The sequence below is a fragment of the Malus sylvestris genome, chromosome 10 (assembly GCF_916048215.2).
Source record: "Malus sylvestris chromosome 10, drMalSylv7.2, whole genome shotgun sequence".
NCBI classification, from domain to species: domain Eukaryota; kingdom Viridiplantae; phylum Streptophyta; class Magnoliopsida; order Rosales; family Rosaceae; genus Malus; species Malus sylvestris.
In genome coordinates, this window is record NC_062269.1 from 1520730 (window position 1) to 1541705 (window position 20976).

The 20976-nt window shown below is 36.1% G+C and overlaps 1 long non-coding RNA gene, 1 other non-coding gene and 2 pseudogenes across 2 annotated transcripts; 1 reads left to right on the forward strand and 3 right to left on the reverse strand.

Annotated features, from left to right (window-relative positions):
• Positions 1 to 511: 511 nt before the first annotated feature.
• Positions 512 to 1699, reverse strand: LOC126586137 (protein TRACHEARY ELEMENT DIFFERENTIATION-RELATED 7A-like; annotated as a pseudogene).
• A 1532-nt stretch (positions 1700 to 3231) lies between these two features.
• LOC126586859 (protein trichome berefringence-like 7) lies at positions 3232 to 5288 on the reverse strand (annotated as a pseudogene).
• A 974-nt stretch (positions 5289 to 6262) lies between these two features.
• LOC126588126 (small nucleolar RNA U3) lies at positions 6263 to 6474 on the reverse strand. Its single transcript, XR_007611349.1, has one exon. It is a non-coding gene; the product is annotated as a small nucleolar RNA U3 (small nucleolar RNA).
• A 5378-nt stretch (positions 6475 to 11852) lies between these two features.
• LOC126586146 (uncharacterized) lies at positions 11853 to 12642 on the forward strand. The gene is made up of 2 exons (XR_007610754.1): positions 11853 to 12153; positions 12353 to 12642. It is a non-coding gene; the product is annotated as an uncharacterized LOC126586146 (long non-coding RNA).
• The last annotated feature ends 8334 nt before the right edge of the window (positions 12643 to 20976 follow it).

Sequence of the window (20976 nt, forward strand, 5' to 3'; positions counted from 1 at the left end):
GCTCGTGTTTGTCTAGTGAAAAGAGTAGATGGTCCTAACAGAATAGACCTAAGGAAAAGACCAAGCTTCTAGCTACCAACCTATTTATATCAAGAAAGTCAGCAGACAAACCTTAACAACGATTTCATTCAAAACTATTTTCTTATCTGGATAATATAAACTCCGTCTCTCTTTCCATTATTGAAAATGTCTCAGGAGTGAGCTTTGTTCACATCGCAATATAAAAATTAATTAAACTATATCTGTTCATCACTAAGGCTAACAACCAATCTACCAGCAAACATACAACAGGGGCACTGCATAAAGACGACGCTACAAGTAGCAGAGATCGTCGTCACCCCACAAAACCTTAGCTTCCTTTATTTCAGTGGAGGGCAGGCAGTGCGTTCTTGTTGAGAACGTGAACAAGCGAAGATGGGGTTTTGTCCACCCAAATTAATAACATTAAACAACGCATTTGACATATGTAAATAATCTTTACCGATCCATCTTATAAAAGAACAGTTACATATAGATACATATATCAGTTTTTATTGATGAATTTTTATTAGTTACATTAGTTAAATCACGACTTCATCAAATGTTCATACAAGATTATTACTGCTGACCAATATTTGAACTCGTTGAAGGCTAATCAATTTTCACTGCCTCTGCATTGCCATGCAAACCTTTACCAACCTTCTCGTTCTTCCTTAATATTTCATCGATATGAACATCGTCTTCGACTGTTAGCACCACAGCTTTCGATCCATGCGGACCTTCTATGTCTTCCTTCACGTTCCGATGTTCGCCGACGTTAACGATTTCGGTATCCGACTGGACATCTGAACTCTTTACTTTTCCATGCAACCCCTTGTGAGCAATTGTCTCATTCTTCCTAATCTCCTCGTCGACGTGGACATCATCCTCGACCGATAACACCACGGCTTGCGGACCGTTGGGACCTTCTACAATTGCTTCCTTCATCTTCCGGTGTTTGTCAATGTGAATGAAGTTGGTTTCTTGGATTGTCTTCTTCTTTCTCCTCTTGATGCAACAAAGCAGGGAAACTGCAAGGAATGCAAGGAAGAAAACAGAACCGAATGAGATGAACACTATGACTATGACAGTGGGATTATTGTCCGGTGATGGGGACGGTGGTGGCAGCTGCGGTGGCGGAGGGCGTACATGAGGCGGGGGCGGTGGCATAAATGGTTGATATGGTGGTGGTGGCGGTGGGGTTGAGGGGCTTGGAGGCTTTGCCCCCGGGGGTGGTGCTGGTGGGATTGATGGACGTGGCGGCTTTGCTGACGGAGGTGGCGGTGGGATTGACGGAGGTGGTGGCTTCGCAGCCGGAGGTGGTGGTGGTGGGATTGATGGACGTGGCGGCTTTGCTGATGGAGGTGGCGGTGGGATTGACGGAGGTGGTGGCTTCGCAGCCGGAGGTGGTGGTGGTGGGATTGATGGACGTGGTGGCTTTGCTGATGGAGGTGGCGGTGGGATTGACGGACGTGGTGGCTTTGCAGCCAGAGGAGGTGGTGGGGTTGATTGACTTGGTGGTTTTGCTGATGAAGTTGGCGGTGGGGTTGAGTGACTTGGCGGCTTTGCTGCTGAAGTTGGTGGTGGAGTTGTATTTGGAGTGGCCATCTTATATTGTAAATTAAGTCTGTAATGTGGAGTTGGTGGTGACGAGAATTGAATTGTTGTGGAGAAGGTGGTGAATCTGAATGCCTATATGTGGCAAGTTTATACTAAATTAAAAGTATTTTTTAATTAAGTAACTTAACTCTCATTCTAAGATTTGGAGCTAGGAAGGAAAGGGGTTTGTTTGCATTGGAAAACACTTCCCATTCTAAGATTTGAGATTTTGTGTCTGACGAGTGTATATATAATTATATATTACATCTGTTTTTTTTTTCTTCTCATTTTTCAATCGCATCAAAATTTAGGGAAATTCTACATGTGTCAAAGTTTATTTGTTAACATTGCATAATAATGGTGAAGATATAGAATGATGTTGTTTGTTGATTGTTATAACATGAACGTCACGTTATGGTATAGATGTAAATGATTATTATTGGACGACTAGATGTTTACCTATTATCGTTTTTCACTTTTAGGTTTTCTACCTTCACTTTTAATGGCATTATAACATGATGTTAACATTGAACGTATAGAATTACAAGAAATGTAACCTTATACTATAATCATCAAAATTTAGAGTATAAAATTATAAATAATAGTAAGGTTATAGTATTTAATAATACATATTGACATCGTTACTACTGCAATAACAAGGTCAAATTTTACATATATGTGGATGTTATCATTATTATATTGTTAAGTATAATGTTATACATGAACATTATGTCATATTATACTGTCAAGATACAATATTGTTAGGCGCAGACATGATTACATTACAAAAACAAAAACGTCGTTTGATTAAAGAGTACCAGTACATTGTTTACCAAAAATTAACCCTAATATTTATCATTTTTGCTTCTCTCATTGAAGCGTTACGCTCTTCAGTTGACAAATTAAAATTCAAGTCCAAGTACTAATGCTTAGCACATAAAGGGGCATGGGGTTTCGGAACATTGAAAGTTCCAACATTTCAATCAATAATTCCACTTTGGTGAATAAAGAGATATTTCACCATGTGCAAAATATTAAAATTAAGCAAAAATACAAATAAAACAAAAGCCGTTCTGCCAAGTGGCGTGAAGTAGTCGTTGCTTGGTGAAACCAGCCTTACACGGTTTCCTCCGGTCTTAAAACTGTGTACTCTAGAGCTTTTGCTCATAAAGGTGGGTACGATTTGGTTTGGTGCGATTTTAAAGTGAAACTAAAACCAAAATTAAAACAAAAAATATTGAGTTTTTTACAGTTCGATTCAATGCAAATTTAAAGCTTGCTCCGAAATAGAACCAAACTATTTGGTTGCCTTTCGGGTCGATTTTAAACTACTTCAAGCACACACAGATTTATAGCTGCTCTCCGTATAGTTCTTGGTCTTCAATAATTTTTTTTTCAAGATAAAAGATGGGAAGGAAAGGTCACAAGGACATCTATTCACACGATTGAATGGACCTGGTGATGAATATTTGTAACTAGAGAATACACGTGACAAATATCTATTGAATGGTTGATACACTTTTAAAACATGTAGCAATCATTCATTAGACCGAAGAAGCCACTGAAACTATGCATTGTTTGCAAACGAAAGTATCTCCTCATTTGGACATCAAGTTATAATACGGCTAATTCGTAAATCTACTTCAATATGTCACGTGGTATTACCATCATATACAATTTTTTCATTCCAGTGCTCACTCTTGAATGCATATAATCTAGGAGGCTTGGAAAACACCATAAAATTGAGTCAACTATTTCCCGTATATTTATAGGGAGTACTATTTGGCCCTTCTGCACAAGTATAAAAGTATACAACAATCAAATGACATGTACAAGTTGTGTTCAAAGATGTAAGCAAAACAAACGATTAAGCAAGGCATCATTCCTTGGAGTTGCTACAACCGCAAATCCTCTTCTGGCACGCGTAGAATTTCCCCAAGTTAATACGCGCCTGGAAGACCAATTTTACAAGTCTCTGCAACTTGCCTTCATCAGTTCATCCTAAACTCGAATTGATTTTGGCCAATTGCAGAAACTTCTATTTCGCTTCGGAAAAAGAAAATGCTTTCACAAATGCACTTTCCAAGAACTTGTTATAACCTGTACTAACTACCCCAGGGGAAACGATAGTACACGAAACGACAAACGAGATGGAAGAATTTTCTGAGAGGTAAAGTTCAACTTACGGGCAGGATGCCAGGACCTCTCATTTTTTTTTATCTGATGCTCCATGAAAGAGTGAAACTAGGAGGTACTTGTTGATGCAAGCAGCAAAAGAAGGAAGCATATTAGCGACTCTATACTTCATTTAAGGGAAACCTGATTCATGGGGTAGCAGGTTCAAGAGAATTTCGTTCCACATATCAGGTACGCCAGGTAGGCACCAATGGCTACAATCAGGCACTGATGGATTATTGCTCCAGGTACCCACATGCCCGTCGCTTCGGAATGATATCATAGGTGTAACGTGTAGGATGGTCACCGGAACCTTCATTTTCCTCACAATCTTTATAATGATGTCTGAAATTGTGCTTTGGTCCTTTCCCCATGAGCATGACCAAGGATGTTGAGTCACTTTGAAAGAATTGCGGTTTCGGCCACTGGTACATATACAAGAGTTACCAGCAGACAATTACATCAGCTTATTTGTATCTCAACTCAGGAACAAAAATGAACAATTAAACATATATCACAATTTAAAAGATTTAGCTTCTACAAAGAAGAAAATAGGACAACTTTATAGATTACTTCAGATCAGCCAATCGAACGTGCATTTCCATGATTGACCATTAACTAAATTATTTAGAGCTAGAAGCTATTGAACTCAAGCAGCCTTAAAAGCTACAGTCAGAAAGTATCATAACAAACTAAATATATAACGCACCTCCAATGCGATGACTCAAAAGTCCTGAAGAATACACTTGTCCTATTTGTGTTGACCAAGGTCTCAACCCAAGATGCCCAAGTGTTTAAAGCTGTCCTGAAGCCAGCGGTAATTGGCATTCCGAGCTTCAGTGATTTACCCACTTGAAAATAGCAGCCCCCGTCTAAAAAACTGTTAAAACTTGCATATTTTTGGGTCTCTGTTTGAAAATAAAAAATAAAAAAAATCTAGAAGTGATCTCAATATGCTTTTCTGGAAGTCACTTTCTCAACTTCATCTCAAGTTTAATCACTGAAAACTCCACGAAAGCTGATTGTGAAGTCGATGATATGTTGAAAAAAAAAGTTGCAGGTGCAAGTACATATCCACTCACACAGACAATCACAAGAACGTGAGAAGGCGAAGTGGAGTGAGAGAAAGAGAATCCATCTGCAAAACACTACTACAGGCTGCACAATTCTTTTGTGAATTGTATATTTTCTTTTGGTCTAAACTGTGTACTAAGGCAACAATATTTTGGTGGTAGCAACTCGTTAAGTAGTTTAACTAAGAAGATCTAAAGTCAGATGTTAATATAACCGGCAATTCCACTTTCTACCTGTCATTATTTATGATCTGATATGTGTTTGATTACAATTCCAGGCCCCTTTCCGCAACTGGTGAAAGTTTTTTAAGCTAAAACATAAGCATAAATATCCAAACTACATGTGTTACAATATCGGAAGTTGAAATTTACCAGTCCCGTACAAGCATGTTTCCTCCGCAATACAATAATCACAGCTGCCATGGCGTTTGCATCAACAAACATCAACCAAGACCTCGGCCACATCAGTACTAAGGGATTTTCTCTCTCTATTGGGAAATTAGACCTTCTGAAGAGGTGTTAACATGCAGAAGCCTTTAAACCATTTATTCACAATAAGCAGCATGATTCTTATCCTCCACCCCAGTCATGGAAAACATATCAAAGACTCCCACTGTGTTCTACTTAACGAGTCTCCAACAAAAACAACTCGCTTTCCACGAAGTTTTTCAAGAACCATACGCACATCAAATCTAGGAATATCACAATTCTTTGTCTTCCACCTCCACTTGCATAACCCCCATCTTTACGCCCATTTGCAAAGCAATTAAATCCAATTTCTGCAAATGGACATTGTGAAGCATTGTACAAAGGGTAACTTTCATCTCGAATCCAACTTCCTTAGAAAACATCACATTTATCAACGGAACTAGTACTGGAATTCGAAACCGGGTAACTATCAAACAAATACAAAAAGGCACATGGCATTCCAACAAAAAAGAACACCAATGAGCCAAATGCAACTAACCCACTGAAAGTATAAAAACCCAAGATTTTACAATGACCCTTCGTCATCTCATTGCCGAAATTCAAACCCTTATGTAGAAAGGCCTGAATTGAACAAACCAATGCCAATTAACATTCCTCACCAGCTTCATCATTTGGTATACAAACCCACATGAAAAAGTTCCCCAATTGCAATCATATGATATGAGACAGCAAACCAGAAGAAAACCAAATTCATGAAATTAAAAAACCATCAACAAAGTATGAAACTTGAGCCAAGAAATAGCAAAAATTTGAGCACTTGGAGAAAACCCACAAGAAAATGAGCAAAGTAAACAGCAATCTTACAGATTCACCAACTGGGGTTTTGCAGAAAAACACTTTAGGCAGCTCCTGCTAGAAGCAGCTTTGCAGTGAAAGTGAACAAAAACGTATATAAAAAAAGAGGGGCTAACCTGTCAGACAACCGTGCGACCACCCCAGACAGTGAAACTAGCTGAGAACGATCATCTGCCGCTTGATGGAAGCGAGGAACCACAAGCTATTAATCACGCTCTGATCGCACGGTCATGATTCATCCACCAGGTTGAGATTCCTGTCTCCTTAGAAATCAAGGATACAGAGGTACGATCCTATAGAACAGATCCTGTTCAAGTAAGGTCGTGATCAAACCTCCGTTGTCTAGGTATACGAACTGCTTCATCATTCTGGAAACTGTCGATGTGGGACGAAAGCGCAGTGTTTGGCCTACCAGCAAAAGAACTCGCTTTCTCCCTCTTTTTTGTTCATTTGCTTTTCAATACTTTGGGGCCCCGAAACTGCCACGTGTAAATTCAATTTATACAGCAGAGCCGTGTCTTTAAAATATAAATAAATTAAAATAGGAAAAATTAGTGTCCAGTCTCTAGTTCTTACTGTTCATTGACTAAGACCTTATTATTTCTCCAATTTTGATTCAAGTCCCTAGCATTAATGTGATCATGAATTTACATGTTTATTATATAATTTTTTTAATATAAAAATTAGTAATTAATTTAGGGTTTAATACTCACACCTCTATTAAACTTCTAATTAATTTTCAATTCAAACATTTCCAAAATAATAAAAAATTAAATTAAATTAAGTTTGTACCTATTAGTTTTTTTTATATATATAAAAAGATTCTCAATTTTTTTATCTTAAATGTACCCATTCATATAATTTTTCAATTTTTTAAATTTTAAATGTACCCATTCTCAAATATATCAATTTGTTATATGTAAAATGTACCCCTTTTTTAATATAAAATCCATTCAAATTTTTTAATCCATGTTTAAACTTATATGGGTACATTCTTTTTCGTTGATTTGAGAATGTATCCATGTTTTGGTACAATAACTTTTTTTGTTAATTTTGGTTAATGTACCCATACATATATGTATACACACACACACACAATATAATAGAGAGTATAATTTATATTTTATTATTTTTTAATCCCATAAATTATGGGTTTTATTTAAAATCTCATTAATATAAACAATTACAAATTTCAATTTTTAATTTTTAATTTAAAAAATATAGTAACTTACATTATTACATTAATGTCAGAGACCTCAATAAAAAACTAAAAACTAACAAGGTTTCAATCAAAGAATAGAGTAAACTGTCGGTTTACCCCCTGAACTTTCACCTCACTTTCGATTTCCCCCCTGAACTTTTCCATTGGAAAATTAAGGACTCAAACTAATTTTTTTAGCCAATTTGCCCCCTACCGTTAGTTTTTCATATATTCCATCCATATTTCCGTTAAGTGAGACCATGTGCACAACATGTGAGGGTAGTTAAGTTATTTCACTCTTAAAAATGATTAAAAAACTGAAAATAATAAAAAAAGCAAAACTTTCCCTCTATTTTTTCCCGCTAATTCCTATCCTCGATTTTATTTTTCCCTCTCATTCCTATGCATGAGAAATGACATATGGTGTTTTTGTCTACCATTTTTATTTTCGCTAACAAATTAATAATTTGACAAATGCTAATGGTGCTATTGTCTCCAAAGCAGTGCATTAATATAAGAAACCCTAGTCTTTTTTATGGACATGTTTCTTATATTAATGCACTGCTTTGGAGACAATAACACCATGAGCATTTGTCAAATTATTAATTTGTTAGAGAAAATAAAAATGGTAGTACATGCTTCAAAAAAAAGATTAACTTAGCTACTTATGAAGACAATAACACCATATGTTATTTCTTATGCATAGGAATGAGAGGGAAAATTAAAATTGAGGATAGGAATTAGCGGGAAAAAATAGAGGGAAAATTATTATTATTATTTATTTTCAGTTTTTAATCATTTTTAAATTGAAATGACTTAACTATCCTCACATGTTATGCACATGGTCTCACTTAACGGAAATATGGATGGAATATATGAAAAACTAACGGTAGGGGGCAAATTGGCTAAAAAAATTAGTTTGAGTCCTTAATTTTCCAATAGAAAAGTTCAGGGGGGAAATCGAAAGTGAGGTGAAAGTTCAGGGGGTAAACCGACAGTTTACCCCAAAGAATATTGTTAGTTAGAGACCGCATCCAAAGTGTCCCATTAAAATAAGTAGGGTTTAGACGACCATACGTTGATTCGTCGTGAAAACAAAAAGAAAAAAAAATTAATTTAACAATATAAGATATAAAATTAAATAAAAAATAAGTAAATACGGTTTAAACGACAAAATATTTATATTTGTCACGCAGAGTTTTTGAAAAATAATAAAAACTTATGAAAGTAATTATTTTTAAAATTGATAATATAAATTAAAATTTAGTGATTCATACATTTTTTTAATCATGTTGTTGCATTATTGAAATTTTTACAGCTTAAGTAATATATAGAAGAAAATCATGTGTTTTAGATTTGTATATTATATAATGTCTTCATAAGCACTACTATGATGAAAGATGTATCATCAGCAGTTTCTTGTGTTTAGAGATTCATACATTTTTATTTTTAATCATGTTGTTGCCCTACTGAAATTTTTATAGCTTCAGTGATATATAGAACAAAATCATGAGTTGTAGACTTGTATATCATACAATGTCTCCATAAGCAGCATTTGTATGCATGGAGAGTGAAGATTTAGGAGAATGATGGTTAATCGGATTACAATATACCTACTTGTACTTCAATGGTTCTAATTTATCGTTTTTACGCCTCGTTTGGTACGCCATATATAGCATCAGATATAATTATTAATACAGAACGGGTGTTTGGCTCGCTCTCGTATTAAAATGGACCGAACTAATTTATCCAAACCTCTTATTTCATACGGTACACGCCCCCTTAATAAACCTGTCCAAAAGGAGGGTACAATTTAGTCAGGTCCCTTCTCTCTCGTGTGAACTGGGTTCTCTCGTTTCCCTCGCTGTCTCATTCTCTCGACGGTTAGGCCATCTCCAATCGATGGCTGGCCAGAGGGCTCGTTTTAGCCCTCTGGCCCTCCAAGATCCTCCAAGATATTAATATTTTAATGAACAGTACATAGTCATATTTGCCTCCGTCTCTAATCGATGGCCAAAGGGCTCGTTTTAGCCCTGTCACAAAAAACCGTCTCCAACCGAGGGCCAAAGGGCCATAAGGCCAAACATAATTTATTATTTAAAAACTACAACTTAAATTCAAATCCAACGACTAAGAATCTAAAATAAAATGAAACAAATTTTGTGAAATATAAGTTATAGGAAAAAATGGAATTTTAAAAAAATATGAAACAAATTTTGTAAAATAAAAGTTATAGGAAAAAAATAGAAGTTATATGAAAAATTTTGTAAATAAAAAATAATAATAAAACTGTAAAAAAAAAATTCAAATGCAACGGCTAGTCAGCTAGCTGTTACATTTGAATTTTTTCTTAAGAATTCTTGTCGGTTATAACCGACAGGAAATCCGACACATTTATAAAATTATGGCCAGCCCGGGGCTGGCTAGCTAGCTGAAAGTGGCCAGCCCTCTAGCCCTTCGGCCCATTCCGATTCAGTGGGGCCCTCTCAGATTCCACAGCCCTCTGGCCTAGCCCTTGGTTGGAGACGGTTTTCGGGCTATTTTCGACCCTCTGGACTTAGGCCATCTCCAACCGATGGCTGGCCAGATGGCTCGTTTTACCTCTCTGGCCCTCCAAGATCCTCCAAGATATTAATATTTTAATGAACAGTACAAGGCCATATTTGCCTCTATCTCCAACCAAGGGCCAGAGGGCTCGTTTTAGTCTTGTCACAAAAAACCGTCTCCAACCGAGGGCCAAAGGGTCATAGGACCAAACATAATTTATTATTTAAGAAGCATGGAGTAAGCGTTTAAGTTTTATGTTTGTTTGTTAAAATGTTGTTTAAGTTTCATGTTGTTAAATGTTTTTTTTTATGTTGTATAATTTTTATTATGATTAATGTTATTTAATGTTGTTTCATATTGTTTAATGTTGCTTCATGTTACTTAATTTAATTTAATGTTGTATAATGGCTTAGGAAGTTATAGAAAAAAATAGAATTGAAAAAAAATATGAAACAAATTTTGTGAAATAGAAGTTATAGGAAAAAAATGGAATTTAAAAAAAATATGAAAAAAAAATTGAAAAATAGAAGCTATATGAAAAAAAATATGAGCCAAATTTTGTAAAATAGAAGTTATAGAAAAAAAATTTTAACATTTGAAACAAATTTTGTAAAATAGAAATTATAGGAAGTTATAGGAAAAAAATAGAAAAAAAGGGGTTTAAATTCATAAAAAAAAAAATTGAATACAACGGCTAGTTGCTGGCTAGCCGTTGTATTCAAAATTTTCTTACCATTAGTGTCGGTTATAACCGACACAAATACTAATCTGAAAACTAGCCATTATATATAAATCACTATTAGTGTCGGTTATAACCGACACTATTGAAATAATGTACATTATTCTTGTCGGTTATAACCGACAGGAAATCTGACATTTAAAATAAAAATTCTAGCCAGCCCGGGGCTGGCTGCCTGGCTGGAAGGGGCCAGCCCTTTGGCCTTTGGCCCTTTCCGATTCCGTGGGGCTCTCTTAGATTCTAGAGCCCTCTGGCCTAGCCCTCGGTTGGAGACGATTTTTTGGTTATTTTCGGCTCTTTGGCCTTCTAGACCCTTCAGTTGGCCAGAGGACTCGTTTTAGCCCTCTAGCCCTTAAAGATCTTCCAAGATATTAATATTTTAATGAACAGTACAGGGCCATATTTGCCCCCGTCTCCAACCGAGGGCCAGATGGCTCGTTTTAGCCCTGTCACAAAACACGGTCTCCAACCGAGGGACAAACATAATTTATTATTTAAAAACTACAACTTAAATTCAAATTGTTTAATGTTATTTAATGTTATTTCATATTGTTTAATGTTGTTTAATGTTACTTAATTTAATTTAATGTTGTATAATGGCTTAGGAAGTTATAGGAAAAAAAATAGAATTTAAAAAAAATATGAAACAAATTTTGTGAAACAGAAGTTATAGGAAAAAAATGGAATTTAAAAAAAAATATGAAACAAATTTTGTGAAATAGAAGTTTTAGGAAAAAAATGGAATTTAAAAAAAATATGAAACAAATTTTGTAAAATAGAAATTATACGAAAAAAAAATATGAACCAAATTTTGTAAAATATAAGTTATAGAAAAAAAAATTATAGGAAGTTATAGAAAAAAAAAGGTTTAAATTCATAAAAACAAAAAAAAAATTTGAATACAATCGCTAGTGACTGGCTAGCCGTTGGAATTCAAATTAGTGTTGGTTTTAACCGACACTGTTCAAACTGCTATTATATTAACATTGCTATTAGTGTCGGTTATAACCGACACTAATAATATAGTATATATTATTTATGTCGACTATAACCGACAGAAATAACAAAACATTAAAAAAAAAATGGCCAGCCCCGGGCTGGCTGGCTGCAGCCAGCCCTCTGGCCTAGCCTTCAGTTGGAGACGATTTTCGGGCTATTTTTGACCCTCTAGACCCTTTAGTTGGAGATGGCCTTACATTCTCCCTGTTTCCTCTGGCTGGCTATGTTCTCGCGTTTCTCCCCTATTCGGCTCTGTTCTCCCGGTCGCCTCTATCCTCCCTGGCCGGCGCTGATCTCCCTGGCTCTGTTCTTCTACTCTTCTACTCTCTCTCTCTCTCTCTCTCTCTCTCTCTATCTCTCTCTGTGAACCAGTGAATGTGGTGAAATGCCTCCTGTCTTTATGTTTCCCCCGAGCCTGAGAGCCTTGGAAGAAGAACAGGAAGACAACCGTATCTGCGCCCAGAACCCAATCGACATCGTCGCTCTTAGTCCCTCTGAACTCTAAGAGTTCGTCAAAGGTACCTCCATTGCTCCCTTTCCCTTCCTCCCTCCGAACTCAAAGATTTCAGCTGGGTTTTAGAACCTTGACTTGGAATCAATGATAGGATTTGAAAATTCGGAAAGATTTCATCTGGGTTTTACGATTTTGCCTATCTCCCTTTTTTCGTTTTCTGATTGTGATTTAATTTCCATAGTTTCTGGGTATTTTTTGGTTAGTTTCAGATGTATAGAAGGGGAAGATCTGCTTGACTGTGCATTTCAAGCAATGCCTCTTTGAGCCAAGAACTGTAAGGAGATGGGGAGTGAGGTTGTTGGTGGGCGGTGCGGCGGAGAAACCTGGGGAAGACGAAGAGAAGTAACTTGATTTAAATAAAGACAGATTTCGTCCTTTTTTAATTTGATCTATTTGGTGGTTGTGAATTTTATTAAGTGTAAAAAAAATTCCCTTTTATTCCATTAATCATCCATTTTTATCTTAAAAGCAATAAAACATTGAATTCCTCTTATCCGGTACCAAGCACAGCATAATTTATCCGGTACCAAGCACAGTATAATTAATACGGTCGTTAGTCTGATACTACTCCAAACGCCAGATTAATTTAGTCAGTATTATCTAGTGATTATTTATCATATCCAGTTGAAATAGTCAATACAGTCCGAGCTGTCAAACGAGACCTTAGTAGTTGTACATTCCCCAGTTAAATTGCATAACATGCATTATATTGACAAGTGTTTGAGAATCATAGTTTTATAGCTTCAGTAATATATAGAAGAAAATCATATAATGTCTCCATAAGCATTGGTATGGATGAAAAGTAAAGATTTCAGAGATTGATGGTTTGTCGGATTTATCTAATATAGTGAAAGATGTATCATCAGGGTTTCTCGTGTTGAGTGCTTCATACATTTTTTTAATCATGTTGTAACACTACTGAATTTTTTATAGCTTCAGTGATATATAGAAGAAAATCATGAGTTTTAGACTTGTATATCATATAATGTCTCTATAAGCACTGGTATGCATGAAGAGCAAAGATTCCGGAGAATGATGGTTAATCGGATTACAATATACCTATCTATACTTTAGTGGTCCTAATGTATCACTTTTTTTTATTCTTAATAGTTGTACATTCTCCAGTTAAACTACGCAACATGCATTATATTTATAGGTGTTTGAGAATCATCGTTTTTTATCATTAGTGTCCATATTTCGCCGTGCTTAATTTGGTGATGTCCTCTTTTATCTTTTGAACTTTGTTGATTGGTCTCCTCCTTTCAAGTTTTGTGGTCATAAAGATGTCAGTTTTACCGGGAAAGCGGTAGATTTGACATATGTTATACTCCGTTGGATTTGGATCCTCTCCTGAGCTAATGGAGAGGATCCTTCTGACCACTAATCATGGGCAGTTGGATTTTTATCTAACGGTTATAATTATTATAACTTTAAAGGGACCTCCCTGTTTGTAGCCGTTGGATTATCCAACGGCCATTGATTAGTAGTCAGGAGGATCCTCTCCATTAGCTCAGGAGAGGATCAAGTCCCGTTTTAGTGAAGAGCGCATTCATAAATGGTTCATTATGTTAATATTGTTGATTTTGACTGTGTAAAGTAGACACTGGTGTATAAGTCTATGTCATATGTACAGTGTGCATGTGATGTACCATATTTTCATTTTCATTTTGAAAGTAATTCGTTCTTTTTTTGAAACTTATTATCTTGGAAGATGATGGTACTTAATCTTTATAAAAAAACACTTCAAACCCAATAGTTAAAAAAAAGAAAAAAATTACCCAACTGACTTGACGATGAATAAAGTATTTCACAACTAAAAATCAATTAGAGCATGACAAGTGGATGGACGAGGGGGGTTTTTTCTCTCTCTTTTCAATTGAGCTCTTGAAGTGTTTTTGTATTAAACATAGAGTTATCAGGGTGTCTATGTTTGAATGAGGGACAAACTTTAGACTTAATTGTCAAAAATGCATTAGGAAAATACTATTGATGAACTAGTAAAGCACTACAAAGTTACTACTCAAACACTACAAATGCAGTAGAAAGACACGCAAAAGAGGGACTTCCAAAGAGTCATTTGGAAGTTCTCTCAATTGTTTTGCATCGAATCATTTTGAAGCCCCTCTATCTATTCTTTTGTACTGCGATTCAAAAATGTTGTTTATACTATGTTTGGATGAGGGACCTTAAGAATCCACGGAACTTAGCCTAGGTTTCATGATTCTTATGAATGCTCATTTTCTTTATATATGGATCATTTCAACTCTACTCTTACATTGCAGCTTGCATTGAAGACTTCTTATTTGGTTGACTAATTTTATCAGATTTGATATTGCTAACTGCTAGTTGTTGGGGGTGATATGTTTAGTGCAGGGTATAACTAATGAGATGATTTATCTAAATGACAGGGGAAGTCTCAGCATATTCAACAAAGAATCTTAACATTGTTAATGGACTTGTATCCCATCTTTCTAGCTTAGCCTGTCCTAAAGTACGGGAGGAGACAGAATTGCTACCATCGCTGCTTTTTCCAGAAGAGATGTGTGGCCCAAGCTTTCGAGAAGTGTGGACCTAACAAACAAATGTGTGAAAAAACCCATATAGAAGTTTCGTAGTGGGTGACGTAAATATTTTCCTCTTAAAGGAATACTTTGAAACGAGTATTGGAAAATGGGTTAAGAAATAAGATAAGTGATAAATCAAGTTTGATATCAAATGCTGCAGAACAGTCTCATTCCGATATGGAGTCTAAAACTCAGTCCAAGTTCGAGTACTCTAAAACCCAATCCTAGTCCTAGTCTAGTTATGATTGTATCCTATGTTTTATGTATGTGTTTGGATCAAAACTTAAACTTTGGGCTCGGAGGAAGTTGGCCCAAAGAACAGCCTAAAAGGGAGAGGAACCCGAGGGCCCAGTCAAAACCCAGCCGAAGTCCAGAAGACAGGAGAAGCCCGTTTCTGACTAGGTGCAGGCTATGCAGACCACTTGCTCACCTACCCAAAGGTCAAGTGGTATAGACAAGCCAGCTAATCAGCCCAAAAAGTACTTTTAAATGGCAGTACAAGTAAATAGCCGATGAGTCACTACCCTTCAAGCTGCATTTGGGCAAGGTTGCTGCTACAGGGGGCTAAGCCACGGTGTCTATAAAAGGAGAAGGAGAAGTCAGAATCAAGGACACTCAAACAAACAAAAACAAGCACAAACTCTGCTTAAAGCCAGATTTGCCTTCAAAACGAAGCTGTAGTCAGCCCAAGCCTTTATCCCTTTCGGGATAAATCTTTTGTAATAGCTCTGCTACCCTGTTCAAACTCTTGCTGTAGTATCGATTTCTTCTGTAAACTCACCTCCCAGCCCTTTCTTTTCTAAGCTTTCAAACCTCTTGCAAGACGATCAGCCTTGCCCGACAAGGTTAAACCTTGCCCGACCCTCTTTGTTTTTATCTTTTTATTCATTAGCCTAGCAATATGTTGTATACTACAAGTTATATCCAAGTTATTTCTAGTAATATGGCTATTAAAAGATTCTCTCAGCACTTGAATTCGATTTGAATATGTCTCAACAGTTCAAACCAGATCTAAGTTCTAAGCCCTCGGGCATATAAGATTTGATCACCCTAAAAGTCCTTGGCCTCAAGGCATAAAAAAGAACCTGATGTGGACTTAACCCATCCACTACAAGCTTTGATAACAAGAAGTCCGAAGTTACTTGGGGCGCAAGTAACCGACCTGTCACTTAGTTTTATTGCTGTTATATTATGATTACCATATAACGTTCGGGGACGGGATGAATTCTGATGGGAAGCCTCAAGGCCTATTCAAGGCCCCACAAAGGCACCTATTTGGATTCATCATATTTCTCGGGCAAGAACATTGAGTGTAGAAGGGGTTCTGATGGGAAGCCTCAAGGCCTATTCAAGGCCCCACAAAGGCACCTATTTGGATTCATTTTGCTCTTTAAGTTCAGGTAATCGGAAGTATGATGGTTATAAGACATATATAACCAAGAAAATGAACCTTATGTGTTCGAGTACTAAGTTAGTTATTTATGGGAAGCCTCAAGGCCTACACCTAAGGCCCCACAGAGGCACCTGTCAATAACTAACATAGTCTCTCGAATATATAATTAAACTCAAACATCCGTTCTACATCTGCCATGCTGAAGATGGCAGTGGCACGCCTGAGCACTTAAAGGTTAATTTTGATTGTGAAGCCTCAAGGCCTACACCTAAGGCCTCACAAAGGCACATTTCAAAGTTAACTTTGTCCTTCTCTTTCAAACTTGCCCGACAAGCCTTGCCCGATAGGCTTTGCCCGACAAGCCCGCCAGTAAAGCAGGAGCCCGACAGAAAAGCATCAACCGGTGCCAACCTCTTGGGGAGCTGTGTGCTCGTCGGACAGGAAGCATCCTCTACGGAAATTCCCGCCACGAACAATATGTTTTCTATATTCCTCTTCTACACGAATCCATCTTGTACCACCATAAATATTAATGATCAATTGGCTCGCTTAATTGTCGAGTTGAGATTATAAACTATATTCTACTATCTTTCATGGTATCCAGAGCCAGCATCTAACGAAAAATGTTCAAATGTTCAAATTTTTTCTTCTTCTCTACAGTTATGGTGTCTTCTTCATTTGTTGTCGCTTATTCTGTCACAAACTTTCCCACGATCAAGCTTTGATCGCACAAACTACCCCCTATGGCGTGCCCAGTTTCTTCCCTTGCTGTGCGGCCACAATTTGTTGTCTTATGTTATTGGCGAATCTCCCTGCCCTGGTGCGTTTCTTCTTGATGACAACGGTAAAATCACTGACAAAGTCAATCCATGACTATGGTGTGACAATATTAGTGCCATCTCTGTTGCCTCTAATCCAGTTTATCAACAACGTATGCATCATGAGGATGTCAATTATTACTACATCCGTGAGAAGGTCATTCGCAGAGAGATCATTGTCGGTTATGTCTCTTCTACATATCAAATGGCTGATCTCCTTACCAAGCGTTTATCTGTTGTCCGGTTTTCCTTCTTGCTGTCCAAAGTTTCCGTACGTGGTCACACGGTCAGTTTGCAGGGGAGTGATTAACCAAGTATAATTCCAATTGCTGCAGAACAGTCCCATTCCGATATGAAGTCTAAAACTCAATCCAAGTCCGAGTACTCTAAAACCCAGTCCTAGTCCTAGTCTAGTTTTGATTGTATCTTATGTTTTCTGTATGTTTTTTGTATTCCTCTTCTACACGGATTCATCTTGTACTACTATAAATATTAATGATCAGTTGGCTCGCTCAATTATTGAGTTGAGATTACAAACTATATTCACTATCTTTCAATAAGTAGGTGGCCTTAGCACCACTGAAAAAACATAGAAACATGAATATCTTTTCTCAGAATAAAGTTGGTAACTTACTAAGACATGAATTATCTTTTCTCATAAAGAAGTTGGGAACTTACTCAGAAATCTTGTTTCCTGGAAATTTCCCATAGTCGGTTTTCCACTGTTTATGTGGAAAATACTTGTCCTTTCAGCTTTTCGTCTTGAACGAGTATTGGAAAGTGGACAGTTGTTGCATGTGGATTTTCTTGTTGCTTCTTTGAAGGAGATTTACATTGCATGGCAACATTATAGCGGTGTGGCTCAAATTTGTCACCACTTCGCGTTGTATTTTAATTTTGTGGCGTGACAATACGTAATAGATTGATTACGCGGTTATTTTGGCTTTCTCGTTTCATGTAATTCATTGTTCTTTTCAACATGTAACATTTTTAGTTGACTTTTTACTAGTTTTGTTACTTGATGGCTTGTGTCATGATGTTGATTAGAAACTAAAATTAAAAACTGAAAATACAAATTTTGAACGCTCAAGAAACTAGTTTTTAGTTTTTATTTCTCTAATAATTAAAAACTAAAAGTAGTTGTCAAACAAGTATTTTTTGAAAATGAAAAAGCGAAAATAAATTCTTTTGCGTCAGAATATCTTTTAAGTATTTTATTTGCCTCGTGAAGATTGTAAGCCTGATGAAAATTGTCATTATGCATTATGTTAGTGAATTGTGCTGAGATATCAATCATATTTAATAGCCGGAGGCCTTGGGCAAATTGATCACATACATATATCAAAAGGAGAACCTGACCTTGGAATGCTGGTGTGAAAAAACCTAGATTAGTGGGTGACATAAATATTTTCCTTTTTAGGAAAAAAAAAACAAAGAATATGAATATCTATTCTGGTAAGAAAGTTGGAAACTTACTCGAAAGTCTTGCATCCTGTCACTTTTATTGTGGAAAATCTTTGTCTTTTCACTTTAGTAATGGCAGTACATGTGTATGGGGATTTCCTTGGGAATGAGGGAAAAATTATGCATTCGTCGAACTATTGTTTTGAATTTCTTATGATTGAAATCTATGATTATGCGTCACTTAGGTTTTTTTTTTTTTTTGTGACACGATAATTTTTATTAAATTAGATAGTGGCTCTTTATTACAGTGGTAGAAAAATGTTAGAACCTTGCATGTAGGCGTGAATTCAAATTTTGTCAGTGGCTAATTTAACATTTAATGTGTTACTTAGTTTAGTTTGATCAATTATTCATGATGAGGTTTTTATGTCCTTACTGAACTGTGATTTCTCTCGTCCCTTTATATATCTTGCAGCTATTGAATCGCAAACCCAAGGTGTTGGTACAACAATTTTTTTTTTTTAGGAATACTAATGAAAATGACTTAAAAACTTTGAGTTTTAACGATAAGAACAAAACAAAGGGTAAAATGAATAGTATCATGATTGACTTTTTAGTGTAAAAATATGATTTTTCGTTAAAATAAACAGTACCAGGAGTTTTTCGTTAAAGCCCCCTTTATTTTTAGACTGTGCATATGTACTAACCAGGTTCTAGATAAAAGAATAAGGGAACTTTGTTGGATAACATGTGAGCGGTAAATCCTTATGTTAATTTTGGGGCTAAGATCGTGCAATTGCCAAAATGGCCTTACGTGTTGGGTTACCTCTCTACTGTTCTTGTGTGAAAAAACCTAGATTCAGGTTTCATAGTGGGTGACATAATTATTTGGACAAGAATTATCTGCCCTCCCATTTTTCATGTCCTTCTAAGTTCTTCTGTTTTTGTGGTCACGGTTAAATCACGTAAACATTTTATATTATTATTTATTTTTGTCTTATTATCTTTATAAAAAAATAATATAAAATATTAACATGACTTAACCGTGACCATATAAAATAGAAATGCATGAAAAATACGAAGGCAAAGGCATGAAAAATACGAAGAGACAATCCTTGTCCTAATTATTTTCCTCTTCAAAAATGGGAAAGCTGGGAAGTTGCAGAAGTCACTAGTCTTGCATCCAATCACTTTAGTGAGCAGAGAAAAGGTGAAGAAAGATAACACGTCCCAGCGCGGAAGCTTCCTGGAAATTTCTCACAGTGATCAGTCTTCCACTTTTTTTTTTTGGTTTGAAAACCATTGTCCCTTCACTTCGGAACGAGTATTGGAAATCAGAGTCAAGTCTTCCATTTTTTGTGTGTGGAAAATACTTGTCTTTTCACTTTAGAAGTCCATGTGTTGGCGTGTTTTCTTCATTTTCCCTCTTCAACGAGTATTGAACAGTAAATAGCTCTTACATGGAGATTTCTTTGTTGCTTCATTCAAGAAAATTTTAACTTTGTAACGTGATAATACGTATTAGGTTGACTACGCTGCTATTTTGATATTTTCGTTTCATGTAATTCATTCTTTCTTTCTCACGTATAACTTTTTCTGTTGAGAGATTAATTTGTGTGATGGTGTTGGGTAGAAATGTTGGCTGATGGAGCTGCTTGTTAGGTCCTTCCAACTTATCTTTGGCTCGATACTAGATGCCAATGTTTAATTGCTAATGTTCTCACTTATTTAGTATTTGATTAAATGGTTTAGCTCATTCTTTTAATAGTACGTATTGTTTGAAAGCGTCAAATGTGAAACTAATAAATTAATTCAGAAAAATTGGACAAAACAAACAATTCAAAGTGACACAAAGATTTATACTGATATGGTATAAGTCTACATCCAGTACAGAGATGGTAAAGAAATTTTACGAATAACTAATGAAGATCACAAATAGAGTTTTAACTCTCAAACCCCAAATCCTGTACAAATCCAATAATTCTCACTCAAAAATAAAAAAAATAAAAAATGGAAGAGATGAAAATACATAATTTCGTCTCTCCCGAAAGCCAAAAAATTAGCACCAATATCTTGAATGTGTAATTGCCCAAAACCTTTATTTTTCTCTTTTGCTAATGGGAACCAAAAGAAAAGCATCCAATGCCTTGTAATGCTGCTCTATTTTTCTGCCTTTCTTTTTTAGGAACCGAGAGGCATAGGTTGCCTTTCTTTTCCTCCATGGTGACGGGAAGTGGGAACCGAAAGAAAAAGCATCCAGTGCCTTGTAAAATTGGCTCCTTGCTGCCTTTAACATAGTCATCACGTGACTGAGACCATTTTTTTTTTAAGAAAAAAACATTGGCTTCAGTCAAAGTAAACGGTCCAATTGGAATGAGCCACAAAACCTAACAGTAAGCATCGGCTAGGACGATTAATTGTTTGGAATTTTAACGGAGAGTATGAGATATTTAACATATTTTAACCGTTAAATAGTTCACCATAGATCATCATAAAATTTAGTTCTTTTACTCCTATTTAGATGAGTAATCATACTAACGTTTCTTCGTCAAGGAAATAATTCATCCGACACTATCACCGACACTGAACCGTGTGGTCCCTACCACCTTCACTACCAGTATAAGTACCCATCTCCCTCCATTTATTTC